The sequence below is a fragment of the Staurois parvus genome, unplaced genomic scaffold (genome assembly GCF_062004578.1).
Source record: "Staurois parvus isolate SC_StPar_1 unplaced genomic scaffold, SC_StPar_1.0 ptg000043l, whole genome shotgun sequence".
Classification (NCBI taxonomy): domain Eukaryota; kingdom Metazoa; phylum Chordata; class Amphibia; order Anura; family Ranidae; genus Staurois; species Staurois parvus.
Genome location: NW_028317839.1, coordinates 2,229,126 through 2,245,780, shown reverse-complemented (window position 1 = coordinate 2,245,780; position 16,655 = coordinate 2,229,126). Strand labels below are relative to the sequence as shown.

General features: G+C 43.9%; 1 protein-coding gene across 1 annotated transcript in view; it reads right to left on the bottom strand.

Moving 5' to 3' along the window:
• Positions 1 to 13,591, bottom strand: part of LOC149470471 (Golgi-specific brefeldin A-resistance guanine nucleotide exchange factor 1-like) — a 71,932-nt gene extending 58,341 nt beyond the window's left edge. Inside the window, exon 1 of the mRNA XM_089663672.1 lies at positions 13,304 to 13,591. The gene's annotated coding sequence lies outside the window, so the exon portion shown is untranslated. The remainder of the gene's footprint in view (positions 1 to 13,303) is intronic.
• Positions 13,592 to 16,655: the final 3,064 nt, after the last annotated feature.

Below are 16,655 nucleotides of genomic sequence, written 5' to 3'. Positions count from 1 at the left end.
AAGATTGTTCTTTTTGGGTCTAGTGGCCGGAGACAGTTAGTCAGACGACCCCCAAACACTGAATTCAAGCCACAGTACACTGTGAAGACAGTGAAGCATGGTTGCGCAAGCATCATGATATGGGGATGTTTCTCATACTACGGTGTTGGGCCTTATGCTGAAGAGGAAATGCCCTTGAAATGGGTGTTCCAACAAGACAATGACCCCAAACACACCAGTAAACGTGCAACATCTTGGTTCCAGACCAACAAAATTGACGTTATGGAGTGGCCAGCCCAATCCCCGGATCTTAATCCAATAGAAAACTTGTGGGGTGACATCAAAAATGCAGTTTCTGAGGCAAAACCAAGAAATAGAGAAGAACTGTGGAATGTAGTCCAATCATCCTGGGCTGGAATACCTGTTCACAGGTGCCAGAAGTTGGTTGACTCCATGCAACACAGATGTACAGCAGTTCTCAGAAACAGTGCTTATACAACTAAATATTAATTGATTCAAAGGAAAGCAAAATCTTCAAACATTTTTCAGTTTATATAGCGAATGTTTGAGTTTGTAAAGAAGAATACAAACACTGCTATTTTTTTGAACAGTCGAATATTCACTTTTCTTCAATTTTTTTTATTTAGAGGAACAAACACACATTTGATATATTTTTCTTCATGTTTTGATTTGGAATAGAATGTGTAGTGTTCCCAATGCATTTGTGTTTATGGAAATAAAAGCTATTAGAAGGATTTTGAGCTTTATTCACTTTTTTTCAACACACTGCTATTATTTTGAACACAACTGTACATGTGTTAGAATGGCCCAGGCAAAGTCCAGACCTAAATCCAATTGAGAATCTGTGGCAAGACTTGAAAATTGCTGTTCACGGATGCTCTCCATCCAATCTGACAGAGCTTGAGCTATTCTGCAAAGAAGAATGGGCAAACGTTTCACTCTCTAGATGTGTAAAGCTGGTAGACATCCCCAAAAAGACTTGCAGCTGTAATTGAAGCGAAAGGTGGTTCTACAAAAGTATTGGACTCAGGAGGGCTGAATTCAAATGCACGCCACACTTTTCAGATATTTATAAAAAATATTGAAAACCATTTATAAATTTTCCTTCCACTTCACAATTATGTGCCACTTTGTGTTGGTTTATCACAAATGGTCAATAAAATACATTTATGTTTTTGGTTGTAACATGACAAAATGGGGAAATTTCAAGGGGTATGAATACTTTTTCAAGGCAGTATATACAGTTAGATACATCATGTTTACGGTTTTATTTACTAAAAGGATTTCCAATTCAGTGTAGGCGAGTCTGTAACCACCCTATGATTTACAAACATTTTCCAAAGTCTCACTGGACATTGAGACATTATGACCGCTATGCAGTAAGCTCACCTAGGAAGGCTGACCCAAGGAACAGTATCGATAAACTAGAAAGCAGCAGTCTTACTGGCTGACAAAGTGTGTATCACAATATTTCTGGCCAAATGTGCAAATTCAGAAAAAAAAAACAAAAACCAGTAAAAACACATGTATTTTAAAAGAAGTTCACTGAATATTCAGTTCTCGGTCTTCACCGAGCAGAGAGCCGGTGACTTTCAGTCACCAAGGCTGGCCATACACTATACAAATTTCTGTCAATCTGCAGTTGATTCGTTTTCAGATGACAGAAAACTGGGAGGTGATCTGTTTTTGCCGCAAAGGAAAGCACCACAGCTTGTGAAGGGGCAGCCAGCTTAAAGCAGAACCTCACCTAAAACGTGAATCCTCCTTTTCACCAGCAGTCACAGACTTTTGGAGTCAAACAGGACAGAATGTGTTCAAATTCACAAGCCTGCATCATAGGCCTCGTTCTCACTTGACTTATTTCTAACTTTTGCCAAACTCCCCTATAGCGTTTGACAGGCGTTAGGAAGCGTTTTTAAAGCTCCTCAAACGCCCTATGGGCGTTTTTGAAGCTATTGATAATCGTTTGACAAGCGTTAAAACCGCACCACAAATGCCTATAATGAAGTTAAATGGTATTAACGCTCCGCAACCGCCTTGCAAACACGCCTGCGGGGCATTTGAGGAGTGGCACCATAGAATTGAATGGGAGGCTTCAACTAATCCTGACTCTACATGAGGCGTCAGTTTTGCCATAACGCTAACTACATGCCACTGTCATGTGCAGAATTTTCGTTTGAGAAGCATTAAAAACATCTGATGCCTGCTGACAAAGCTAGTGTGAACGTAGCCTTATGGAAGCACACACTCCTGAACATAGCCTACCTTTCAACTCTGGCCAGAGACTTCACTTGCAGTAAAGATGGAAAGTTCAAGTTAAACTTCTAGAATCTTATATGTATGTATCAGATAATGCCTGTTTCCATCAGAAACTTTTCACATAGGTATTTTGCTTTATCACAGAGTCCCTTTATTAAAATATGCTTCTCCAGAGTCTCTTCAATATGCTGAGAAAAAGCAGATCTGTGCTTATTTGCCAAACCATTGTTTTGATTAGTGTCATCTTAAAGAACAATACTTGTGTACAACTTTTTTTTTTTTTTAACTTTATTAAAACATTTCCAGAAATATACCTACAGAGTAGGTTACAGCAGAAATTGGTGTATGCCAAAATAATATTAAAGCCATGGAGTAATATATCACAATCATTTCAGAGATAAACATCACAGAATAGTAACCAAGTGTGCATTACACTGACTCCAATACAATCAGTGTTAACCAAGTGAGCAACAAGTGTACAACTGTCCTTTAATTCCCCCTGCTCACCTGCACAATTACTTACCTTCCTCCTGAAACCAGCAACCTTCTCCATTCAGTCCAGATCAGCCTTGTTCATTCCAGCGAACACTACCCAGCCATTCATTCATATGGGCAAAAAGTATTCAAGGTGGTCTGCAGTGGTACAGAAGATTACAGCTCTACCCATAGAAGTGAATAAGTCTGTGACATGCATTTGAACGAAGGACATTTTGCTGGAAAGGCCGTGTGTGGACCTGCCCAGCAAAAATTGCTCAATTGAGAAAGAAGGTACAGTTGTCCCTTAAAAAGTATATTTTAAGTGGGAAAAGTCATGGCAAAGATTTTTCATCTCTAGCAGTCTTTACTTTATCAAAGTGCTTTACCATTTACATAACTGCTCTGCACTAAGCATCTTGGTACTTCAAGTATTAAACTTCTATCCCTATCAAACAATTCCTATGGATTGTAGCTGAGACAATGCAGTAAATGGCAGCAAAACTGCCACTTCTAATTCCACCACGGCAGAAAAGTGCTTTGTCACTTCTCCCAACTCCCATAGAGGCTAGGTACGCCTTACAGTATCACCCTACTGATTGTGGTACATAAGAAATCACCTACCAGTGTCATGTGACTATTTTACATTCTCTTGAACATCTGCAATGATCCCTCTTGCTAGGCTGCAACTTTTAAAATAAGAAGTAATTCAGCAGAATCACATGATTTTAGAAAAGTGATTTATGAAAGTCATACAAGATTTTTAATTGCCTTTATCAAGGGTTTCCCTACTGGATTTTCTCTTTACAAGCTTTTCTGTGCTTTGAATTTTGCTTGAAAGATGTGGTCCAAACTTTGCAATTGTAATGAGCAATGTCTTTCATTGCAGGTAATTGAAGAAAATAACTATTTCCGCCATGTGTGCTTGTCATCAGGGCTAATTAGCCCAAAAGGAGGTGAAAGTAGCAACAAAGATGCTGAGAGCTCTCATCATACAACTCATGAGCACAGCCATGAAATTTCCCAAGTGAAAAATACACAATGGAGACACCAGATTGACTGTCAGCGTGTCACTCAATGGGAACAAGAAATATATGTTGCTCATCATCATGTAAATATCAGCACATGGATTCAGATTTTGGTGAAGACAGATGTTGATACTCTTAGGCAATACCACTGGAATACTGGCTTTGTTGACTTGCCATAAATAAGAACTGCACACGGTCAGACAAAACTATGTTTTTAAACTTCACCGCCATAAACAAGGTTGAAGACCATACGGAAACAAATTCTCCAAGTTCTGACACGGTCTGATGATTAGTCTTCTGAAAAATGCTGAACACATTTTTGTCAACCTTCCCAGCAAAACTGGGAGAACATTTCCCTGTGAATAAGATTGCAGAGCTCTTCATAGGTCGCCTGCTTTGGCAACTCGTTCACTGTCTAAATGAACTTAGCAGCAGAAGTTTTGTAGTTTCAAAAAGCTCATTCTATGGCAGGGGTAGGCAACCTTAAAGAGGTGGAGATCTACCTGAACAACGTGAGAGGTTAAAGGAAAAAATAATAAATGCACTTTTCGCAGGTAACATAAAAAAAAAAAAAAATGTGCATTTGTTATTTTTAGCTGCAGGAGCCTGTAAAGCATTGCACCAGCGATCAGCAGATTGCTGGTGCCATGCAGGTCTCCTCCAGAACGCTCAGAATCTACTAGTCTATACAAAATGTATGAGCAAGCAGATATACTGACAGGAAGAATCAATGAACTACCACAGCGCTCCACAGCAATGTGGTAGTTGAGAACGTTTTTTAAAAAGTGACAGCTTGTACAGGGACCTTCTCCTCGTACCGCCATCACGGGGTTCGGGGGGGCAGTGGCAACAGGTTAAAATGTTCCACCCTAAAGACAGGTGGAACTTGTAACATATTCCCAAAGATGAACTTATTTTTTAAAGATCACCGGGCACAGTGTCGCCTCACACCTGATTTAAACCTCTAATTGCCGTACTACCGTGCCGTACATTGGACAGCCATCATGGGTTTAAATTAGGTGGTGAGGAGGTAACATATCGCCTCCTCACTACCTGTGAAACACACTCTGATCGCTTTTCAGAGGAGCAGAAGTGCCAGCTGCACCCTTAGGGCTCGTTGACATGTAAAGTTGGGGTTGGTAAGACCCTGTGGTTAAGTCACGGTTTTCCCCATCTTTACCCGCTTAAGCTGCTGAGGCAGCAGCCAGAGGTGTACACATGCCACAGCAGGAATTAAACCCCCTGTTGCTTTTGGTGGGTGCTACCGCCTGCCAATCGTGACTCATTCATGTAAATTGGCCCACTCTGCAAGCGCCTTGCAACTGCATGCTTCTGTGGAGTCCAAGGAGTTAAAGCCGGTGGTGAGTAAGCAGCACAGCGCTGCCTGCTTTAACCCTTGTGTGCTGTGGCAAGGTTTCAGAGCACTTGTAGAGGAGCCTCATTCACTTAAATAGGTCATGCTTTCCAGGCACTACAACCACCAATCATGAGAGGGCAAATAACACGTGCTGCTGCAACATGTGTACACCCCTGGCCACTGCAGCTAAAAGGGGATGCGGTAGGGGTGAGGGTGGTAAAAACATCTCAACTATGGGGTTTCACCACCCCCAAACTGCAAATGAACCCTTACTGTCCTGAGCCCCCTATAAGGCTGCTTTTACACTGATGTACTGCGGTTTACCTGCACCACAGTACATCTGTGGCTTTCCTGGGTTAGCTACCCTTTGCCATAGATTTATAATTTATTGTGCAGGTGTGGTGCACTTTCTGGAAGCGCAAGTATATAGGAGTTTTGGTGAATTTTCAGAAAGTGCGCCGAACCCACAGGATATAATAGAAGTCTATGGCCAAGCACAGCCACAGAAAAGCTGCAGGTACACTGCACTGCACCCTCAGTGTAGGTAAACCGCAGCACATAAGACTGAAAGCAGCCCTATATTACGCCCGATGTGTTGCTATCACACTTACTTGAGTATCTCTTCTTTTCTGCTGCTGGCACCACTCTGGAGACTGCTAGCCGGGATAAGAGGTGGAGTGCAGTTGGTATCACTGCGCATGGGACAGGAGCCAGCACTACAGAGGAGGCATCGGCTCTTAATCCCTACTACAGCTCCAACTTTACAAGTAGTCCCTTTGCATTGCACTTTGTTTGATCCCACTGGGTTGGTGGGTCAGCAAGCCCAGACTGCAATCTACTAGTCACCTGGCCGCAATCGGATACTGAAAGATCGTAATCTACTAGTTGCTGACCCCTGTTCTATGGGATAGACTAGTCAATGAGAACCACAAAAGCTGCCCAGTCTTTATACAGAGTAACTTGGAGAAGGGTGTGCACTGGAAATGTTTTCCCTTAAATGATTTTTATTGAAGCATAGTACATAACACCTCGGTTTACAAATGAAAATCCCTTGAAAAGAATTCCTCGGTTTAATTTTTTTTGCAATACTAAGTGTATGTCGGTGCCAATTTTTAAATGCAATTGTCGGCTTTTTTTTTTTCTTCACTGTAGCTCACAGAATTAGCTGTCACTTTCTAACGGAAACTTTGTTTCTTTTTAGAAACTAAATGGAAACATTGTTTCTCTTAACTTGGGAAATAAACTAAAAGAAAAAAAAAACAAAAACTCTTTTAGCTGGGGGGGGGGGGAAAGTAAAGTAACAGCTGAATTTCTGAGCTATAGTGAAGAAAGGGGAAAAAAAAAAAAAAAAAAAAAAAAAAAAAAAAAAAGGCGTGGGACCCTCTCCCCCCCCCCCCCCCAAATCCATACCAGACCCTTATCCGAGAATGCAGCCCGGCAAGTCAGGAAATGGGGGGGGGGGGGGGGGGGGACACGAGCTGAACCATACCAGGCCACGTGCCCCCAACATGGGAGGTGTTTTGGGACAGGGCCCCCCCTTCCCCAAAGCACCTTGTCCCCATGTTGACAGGGAGGAGAACTGTTTTGTTTACAAACAGTTCTCCTCCCAGTCGGAGATGCTCGGCAATCACCAGGCGCCGGTGAGTAATCAACAGCCAGGACCCAGTGACTAACAGCCACGAACGGCGGCACGGGTAGGGTGCGCAAGCCTCGCACACACCCCCTACCCGGAAATGCAAACTCACGTATATATACACACACGTTATTTTGTGCACCCGTGCCGCCCTGTAGCAGTATTTCTGCTATAGGGCAGCCGGGAAGAGGTTAAAGATGAAAAAGGGGTGCCTCACTAATGGACCTCATCTGCTACTCCAGCTCTTCCTCCTTCAACCAGATAAGCAGCAAAAGTTTCCGCTTAAATTTCTACTGTGGTTAAAGTGTTAGTAAACCCAGGACCCTGCATTCACTATATCTGGTCTACCACAGTACACAGAACATAGAAGTGCAATTATTTTAGTAAATATAAACTGCTAAATACCTTTTCTCTCAAATTAGAGCAGTCTTGTGACTTCTGTGTTCAGCCAAGCACTAGCTAAAGCTTGTAGGAGGATGCAAAACCCCTGTCCTCTGTCTAGACAGTGCTGATCACATGCACTCTCCCAAGAACAAAAAAGCTCTCTAACAATACACACCAAACTGAGCATGTGAAAATGCCTACGGTTGAGTCTGTCCTATCAGGAGATAAGAGGTGGTCGCTTGAAAAAGGGGAGGAACAGAGAAGGAAGGATCAAACAGCCTTTTTACACAATGCAGAGGATTAACCCCTTAGGTCCCACAGTGAGTATAACAAGCATGCTTTACTGCATATACAGACTGATTTTACTGTTGTGGGTTTAGTTACACTTTAAGCCATCACCTTTGCTTGCATTGTGTTCTTACCATGGAGAATTGAAGTTATACTTTCAAGAATGCATGTCAAACACTGCTTCCTTATGCAACCCTGCACATTTTTTTCTGGAATCCACAAAAGGTGGGTATTGAGATTATACTACTATTGGAGAAGCACAAGCCTGGGCCCACTGCCTTACTGAAGAAACTAGTGCCCTATATGTTTGGTGCAATGGCTCTTCACTATTGTGATCCACACTGGGCTGCAACTGCTGAATCCATTCTGCCTGCTCTTCAACGGGGTCAGAAGCAAGTAGAGCAGTAGTTCTCAACCTTATTGAGGCAAGGGCCAGTAAATTTATACACACTAAAATATTGCAATACAAAATACATATTCAAAATTCTGGAAAGCTCCTGGTGTTATTCTGGGGGAAGGGGGTGATAGCTCTTTGGGGGGGCTCCACTTTTGGGGGATGGAGGCTCTTCGACAAGCTAGAGAGCATTGAGCGAGGTTAGCAAGCAGTGTCAGGTCTGCTGGCCACTATGGGAGGTGATGTAAATGCAAGAACAAAAATGGAATATATTGCAACATATCAGTCCTTTGATGTGGTGGCTGCAATTCATTTTGTTTTTTCAGACTAAGAACATTATATAAAAAGTATACAAAAATACTTGCATGAGGCATGGTCTCCTTAACATTTGCGGACCACTACTGCTTGCTTATGTTGGTGCCAAGTTCTAATACAGTCCCAGCAGAAATGCATGATCAGCATACCTGGAAGGGACACTGGGCACCATCTTGGAACACCTAAGCCTGGCCTAAGCTGCCCAACAGGCAGGAAAGCCATACGTCATCACTGCTAGAGTGCTAGGCACATTGACTAGTCCATCCTTCTCCTATTTCTCAAATCAAGTAAAGTACACAGAAGTTTCCCCCCCAAACCCTAGCTACTTACCTCTGAGGTATGAAGAAATCCTCAAAATCTTAGGAGAATCCAACTAACCGTAGGGGGTCCACTGACCACAATCAATGACCCATGGAAGCAAACATAATAAGCATGACTGTGTACTTTATACTCATCTAGGTGGATGCAGCATCAGTCTGATGCTGTATCTGTCCTCGAAGGGTGAGAACTAAGCAATCACATGACCGCTGAACACGGAGTTCTCACCGCCGCTTTGAGCAGAGAGCAGTGACTGTTAGTCACCTATGTCTGTTCTGCCCCTCCCCAGCGCTCACTGGACTGCTGGGCTATGGAGAGAGAGGGAGCGGCTGGCTCAGGCTCTTAGCAGATCGTGGAGAGGCTGAGCCAGGTGCCATTTCAGACCCTGGGGTGGATCCTGACTTTAAAGTCAGGATCTTTCCCCTGCCTGGAGAGGCTGAGTGACGTCAGCCCACCCTCAGCTGAAAATGGGTCACAGGAGTGCAGAACGAACTGCACGCCTGTGATCCACTGGAGAAGTACAGCCAAACGAGCTTTGGCTGCACTTCCCCTTTAAGTGTGGACAGCAGATCCTGGTATATTTTTATTCATTCAGCCTACAGGACATATGAAAGAAACCCAAGAGTGTTTGGCTTATATCCTGGCAGGAACCACATTGCACTTCATTCCAGTAATTTATTTACACTTCTTCATAAAATCCTCCTTGACATGTTGATGTTAGCCATAAAAGATAACAGGTTTAGTATGGCACAAATGCAATTTTCTCGCTTATATAAAAAGATCCAGTGATGGCTACATATTCTCATGGCGAGTTTCCTTAGAGTGACAACAGTGGACCATGCCTGTGTATTGTGTGCTGAAAACAGCCAATTGAAGTCTCTACTAGAATTCTATGTGGAAGACTGAGAACACAGGAGGCACAACACGGGTCCCTGGCAGAAACCCAGAGCACACCTGTGGGGGATCTGGCATATACAAAGACATGTCATGGGTCTCTGCCAGGTGTATGGTACCTGAAAGTGTTGCAGCGTGTTCACACATGCGCTGGATCTCACTTAAAGATTGGAGAACAAAGCAAAAAGGGGAACAGAAAACCTTGCCTTCAAGAAAGACAATGCTGCACTCTGCAGAGCAGTATATTTTATTTTAATACAGGATGAAGAGTCAGCCTGGGTTCACACTTCTGCGGTGCGACATATCACACAGGAACCGCACCACATTCCTGTGCAAATCACATGCGAATTCTGTGCGTTGCGATTTGAGCCATACATATTGTATGGCTCAAATTGCACTGTATCCACACCAAAAAAGTGCAGGACCCTTTTTTTTGTCCGCATTAGAATTGGATCACATGGGTATTCACACCCATGCGATCCGATTCTGCACATCGCGCCACGTTTTGCAAACTGATTTCGGGGTGTTAACTGAACATACACACCCGCAGTGGTTTGCATGATCGGGGTGCGATTGTGATGCGGTGTGGAATTCGCACAGAAACCGCTGCAAATTCCGCACCGCATCAGCGTGAACCCAGGCTCAGGGATGTTAAAGTGGTTGTGAACATACTGAGGTTTATTTACTAAGGCTGGTTCACTCAGATTCGGGTGCACCTGTGCATGGTAGCCAATCAGCTTGTTCAATTAAGTGTCAGCAGAAAAAGCTGGAAGCTGATTGATTTCTATGCAGAAGTGCACAGGGTTCTGAGGGAACCAGCTTTAGTTAATAAACCCGACCATGTTATAGACACTTTATAATATAGTTAGCACAATGCAGGCACCATACCCGCAATTTCTTAGTTTCAGAAATGATCTTACTTTTTTCTTTTTTTAACACAAGGCTAAAAAGTTCTGCCATGTGATCATACATCTCTTCTTCCTGATGGGGGGAAATTACAGGAATCTTTGCAGACACACAGGATGCCTGTGTTTCATAGGCTGTTCAGCCTGAGGCAGGGTGTATCCTGAACTTGAGCAGAGTGTGTGCCAGAGGCAGGCCGTGATTGACCGGGGGGGGGGGGGGGGGGGGGGGGGGGGGGGGGGGGATGGGGGGGTGTCAGCTGAACAGACTACCCAATACAGGCATGCTGTGTGTCTGCACGGTGTCCTAAATGGCCAGCAAAAGGATAAAAACTGACCACACTAATGCATATCAGCTTCTGTGCTTTGTGTGGTCAGTTTAGATGAAGGAAGAAAGGGTACTGGCAGGATCAACCAGGTACTCCAGATGGAAGAAGCACATGAAAACGATTGAGACCATGATTTATAATATACACATATGTGAACACACACATAGAAACAAATATCTATGGTAACATCACTTTAAGGCTGCATTCACACCTTAGCAATATGGAAACGTGCAGAAACACTAATTTCTGCCTGTGTTTCCAGACACATGCATCAAGCTTGCAGTGCCATTATTTCTAAATGAAAACCCCCAAAATGTGGGTAACAGTAAAAAAAAAAAAGGAAAAAAAAAAAAAAAATGTACTTGAGCTTCTTTGGCATGTGCAACAGGCAGCCCATTCAAGTCAATGGACTATTGTGTCAAAATACACAACGCACGGTCGCAGCCTTAGTTTTATTTTGAGCACATAGGGTGAAGTTCCTCTTTAAGTGGTTCTAAAACTAAAGCCTTTTTTACCTTAAAGCGATGCTAATGCAGGCCATAAATGGATCGAATTCTGAACAAATTTTCTTTAGAAAATCAGAAATTTTGTGCATTTTGTAATCCGGTGGTGCCACCATTGATTTTAAAATTCAACCAACCAAGCCTTCCATTTCCCTTCGTGTTGCTACAGTAGAGAATTGTCGTGGCCAAGAATTTTCTTTTCTTTCCAGGTCACAGCTTTATATTTCTTGCACAATTCTCCAAACATCACTGATTCGAAATTCATTAATTTTAAAAAAAAATTTCCAACATACCAGATCACTCAAATTCAATGGTCATACAAAAATCGGGCACTTCGGTGACCCACTAATGGTGCAAAATTCGAATGAAAATTCTTAAAGATTTTTTCGAAGGAAAATTACTTCAGAATTCGACCCGTGTATGGATGGCTTAAAGCTAAAAAAAAAAAAAACAAAAAAAAAAAAACAAAAAACAAAAAACAAAAAAAACAAAAAAACAACAAACATTTTTTAACACTCCCCCCCCCCCTTTTCCTGTGTGGAGGGGAAGAGAGGGGAGAATAGACCCAGCGCTGTGCATGGCTACTTCTCTTCTCCCCTTTTCAAACAACAAGCAGGAGCCATTGGCAGCCTTAGTTTTATTGAGCACAGGGTGAAGTTCCTATTTAAAGTGGTTCTAAAATTAAAACCTACTAAAGCTAAAAAATTATTTCTTACCTCAATGCATTCCTTGCATTAAGGTAAAAAAAAAAAAAAGGTTTTCTGTTTGAGCCATTGGCTCGTGCTGTTGTCAAATGAAATGAGAGGGACTGTGTAAGTCTATGGAGCATGGCAGACACACAGCTTAGGAGAGAGCAGACATTGTGGGGTATATTTACTAAAGCTGGAGAGTCCAAAATCAGACTCCCTTCTGCATAGAAACCAATCAGCTTCCAGGTTTCATTGCCAAAGCTTCATTGAACAAGCTGAGGTTAGAAGCTGATTGGTTTCTATGCAGAAGGGAGTCTGATTTTGGACTCTCCAGCTTTAGTAAATAAACCCCTGTGTGACTCCACTGCAAGTGGCTTGCTATGGGAACATCTAAGGAAGAGGAAGAGCCAGGATCGCCAGTGGGGGACCTGAGAAGAGGAGGATTGGGGCCCATTGCACAGAGCAGGTGAGTATAACATGTTTGTTATTTTAATCAAATGTTTCACTTTAGTAACACTTTAATGTATTCTTTGCATTGAGGTAAAAAAAAAGGTTTTACCACTTGCCCCCCCCCCCAAACACCTGACTCCTGGATCGATCCAGCGCTGTGCCCAGCAGCAATTCTACTCTCTTCCTGCATTCACAAGACACACAGACAACTGCTGTAAATCAAAGCCTGTCAGGAAGGGGCAGTGCCAAGCTATGCTTTGTGTGTCAACAGATGCACACAGGCCAGCTTGGGAATGAGTGACTTCCTAAAGTGGAGCACTGAGAAGAGCAGGTAAGTATAACACAATTATTTTATTAAAAAAACAAAAAAACACAAGTCTTTACAATTAATTTAATATGTTAGAGCAATTCAAAGGGCAAAAATATGTTTGTTTTTTTTAAATAAATAACGGAATTGCACAGAGCAGCCCCAACCCTCCTCTTCCCGGGTCTCCGGTACTCATGGCTTCTTCCCCGAGTGACTCCATAGCAAGCTGCTTGTCATAGGGGGGCACTCATGCAGGCTTGATCCTGAAGCAGCGCTCTGTGCGTCTATAAGACGCACAAAGCATGACTTTGCCCTGCCCCCTCCACATAGGCTGTGAGTGACAGCAGGAAGAGCCAATGGCTCCGGCTGCTGCCTCTGTATTATGTGAGGAGAGAGCCGCTGTTCTCTGGCACAGTGCTGGATCGAGATCGGCTCAGGTAAGTATTTAGGGGGCGGTGGGGAAGTTAGAATGCATTAGGGTGACAACCCTTGTACCTTTAGAGCCACTTTAAAGCATACATGAGACGTTATAGACCGGGTCTCCATATACTGATGTGGCCTGGATTAGGTAATAGGAATGAGGACTGCACTGAATGGACCAATCAGATTCCTGTCAGGGCTACACCTCCAAACCTTGGGGGGCTGTCCATGGATACAGCTGGCACCTACATGTTATAGAGAGACCCCTGTGTGCCTTCCACTGAGCATCACCGTCTCCCCCAACACCCGAGCATCCCAGGCGCCGTATAAATCAGTGCCCAGCTCCTGTTCTCTATTACCTGTCAGTGGGACTGACCCTCAATCCAAGATGGCGGCCCAGGCAGCGGCGGTGACGTTGGCTTCACATTCAGCTCCTACAGCCGGCACACAGGAAGACGTCGGCACTGAGTCCCCGGATTACTGACTGTCATCGGCTGCTGCTCACATACAGATCAATCACTGCGGACCAGAGGCGCCACTACCTCACAGCAGGCCCCTGCTACAAGCCGGCTGGAGTCTACCCTGTAAACTTCACTGACGTGGTAACGCAGCCTACCGCGACACCTGGAAACCACAGCCCTGCTCCAATCACAGGCGAATCACGAATGACAAGCAGGCGTCCTATCCAATAACCCAGAGGAAACTGATAGGAGGCGGGACCAATAGACAGCGGTTTCGCTAAATTTGGAAGGGCGGGTGTAGCAGACGTGTGGGTGGAGTTATCATAGTGCAGAGCCAACTAGGCTTTAGAGAAGGATGATTGGCATAGCAGGCATGTCAGAGGTTACGGCGGGTGTGACGTAGGCGGTAGAGAGCTGTCTGGAAGCTGGAGGTTTGGTTGAGCAGCTGGAAGAGATAGCTGGTTGTTCGTGTCGTGGCCGGCCTCATATAGAACCAGCCGCTCTAAGAACTGTATGCAGCAGCAGTCTGTCGCCCTTAGCCCTGTGGCAGTGTTCCCAGCAGTAGAGCACACGCCCGGTTCCCGGGGCTATGTTACAGCTGTCAGTAGATGGTTTGCATCAGGGGCGGACTGACAACTCATGGGGCCCCCGGGCAATAGGGGATCATGGGCCCCCTGTGTCCTCGCGCACACTCAAACCACACCCAAAAAAGCCTATGAAAGGTACCAGGGGCATGTCATTGGGCCCTCTACTGACCCCGGGCCCTTGGGCAGTGCCCGAATGCTCAAATGGTCAGTCCGCCCCTGGTTTGCATCAACCTTGACTGTCTGCAGTTCCATTGTATACATTTCCAGTGTTGCCTCAAAGAGGAAGAGAGAACAAGAGCATGAAAGTGGAACTCAACCCTCCTATCCTTTTCAGCCAAGGAAGCTGCCATCTTATGCAGGCCATAGACGGGGAGAAAACCGGCCGAAAATGCGTCCAAAAAAATAATCGGCCGATTTTTGGATCGTTAGTGGCTGAATTGGTCGGCCGGTTTTCTTGATTTTGACACATTTAAGCATTCATGTTGAGAAAAAAAACGGCCGATTTTGCCCATCGGCCGATTTTCACGGCACTGGTGGGCAAATCGGACAATCTTTTTCCCGATTAAAAAAATGCGCATGAGCCGTGACCAAAGAAAAAAAGAACATCTGTATCTATTTGTATCCATACAAATAGATACAATGTTTGCAACCGCAATACTTGGAGATGTCAAATCTATTAGCGGTGTCCCTGCAGAGAGCTCCGCTATGATATTTGACATTTAAAAGTATAAGGGTTGAAACATTGTATCTATTTGTATCCGAACAGAAACATCTGTATCCGAAATGGATACAAATAGATACAATGTTGCAACTTTTCTTTATTCATATTCTATTTCTTCTTTTAAATGTCAAATATAGCTGAGCTCTCTGCTAGGACACCGCTATTATATTAATTGCCAGCCGTAGACGGGACAAAAATCAGCCGACTTATTTTTACCAATGGTGGTAACGTTGGCTGATTGAACAACCGATTTTTCGTTTTTCTAAAAAAAAAAAACATCTAGTTTTCTCCCCGTTTATGGCATTAGTCTCTGTTTCATCTGTATCTGCCATGAGGATGCTCCTGTGATCAGTTATGACTCCAGACATTTGCTGGCTTGACAGTTTGTTTGAGAACACCAGCAACTGTGACAGTTGCTGAGAATGGAACTGTGTTTTTGAAAATGTTTAATTGATGGGTTTTCTCCCATGGTGGTTCGCAAGGCAGAAGGTTTTTTTTTTTTCAACCGGAATACATTCTGTGCGTGAAGGCTTGGTTCACATCTATGCCTTTTCAGTTTGGCAGAAACACACTACAGTCCATTTAACATGGTTTCCAGCGGGTCACATTCACATCTGTGTGTTTCCCACCAGTGTGCTTGTTGGAAAAGTTCAGGGACTTTTTTCCTGTATCAGGTTATGTTTTTGGTTCCATAGACTTCAATGAAAACGCATAAAAAACGCAGTGCTTGCATCTTTGATACAGTTCTGCTGTGTTTTTGTTGGTTTCTCCTGCCAGACACCTCCCAAAAACTCATAAAAACCGCTCCAGGAAAACCCATCAACCACAACCTGCATAGGTATGAGCCAGGCCTAAAGTAACAAAAACCTTCTGCATCAGCTCACCCCACCTTATACTTACCTGATTCTGATCTTGATCCAGTGCTGTGCACAAGAGCAGTGGCTCTCTCCCTTCTCATTGGCTCAGAGACAGCCAATCACTGACATTGCTGTCAATCACAGCGAGGGGCAGTGCTGGGCCATGCTTTGTGTGTCAATTAAAACAGTGTTGGCTTTGGAGTGAGCATGCAAGAGTGCCCCCATAGCAAGTGGCTTGCTATGGGGTCACTGGGCGGGGGACCCCAGAAGAGGAAGATCGGAGCTGCTCTGAGCAAAATCATTGCACAGAGCAGGTTAATATACCATGTTTATGCTTGTTTTGTTATGTACGTTTATTATTTAAATTTTTCAAAAAATTAAACCTTTCTAGCTTCTCCAGTATCCTCACCTACCCCCCCCCCCCCTTTTTTTTTTTTTATCCTCTTCCCCTTTTTTCTTTGTTTCCCCTTTTCCCATTGTCACCTGTTGAGACTACATTTAGTGTCTCCCCTCTTATCTTTTTAACTACCGTGTCAGGTCCGTACCAGCACTGAGAATCCTGTGTCTTACTACGCTTTACGCTCTTTGTTCACTCCTGGTTTTATGGATTTACCCCTATACACACTCCTTTCTTTTTCAGGTGATGCTGACTATTGTTGTAAACTATTGGGAGTCTTACATTTGTGGGCAGTGTAACTTTGATTTCTTTATTTATGCAGAGCTCCCTTAGCCAGAACAGAAAGTAAGAGAAAATCCCTCCAAAGTGAAGGAATCCTGGAGGGGGTCACCAGAACTAGAAGACTTCCCCTAGTGTTAACGTTGTGATGTCAACCCAAAGTTTGGAATTTTTTTTACTTTCACTTTAAACCCTGGTTCACACTAATGCAGTGCCGAAAACGCAGCGAATCCTGTGCGTTTCCCGTACACCATTGCAATCAAACGGCGTCAATGCGATCTGGTACGGGAGTCCATGTTAAATTAAAGAGACCCCGAATCATCGCAAAACGCAGTGCAGTTTCCAGAATTCTCATTGCATGGGTGTGGACACCCATGCGATGGGAATCAGGTGTGGAAAAAAAAGGGTC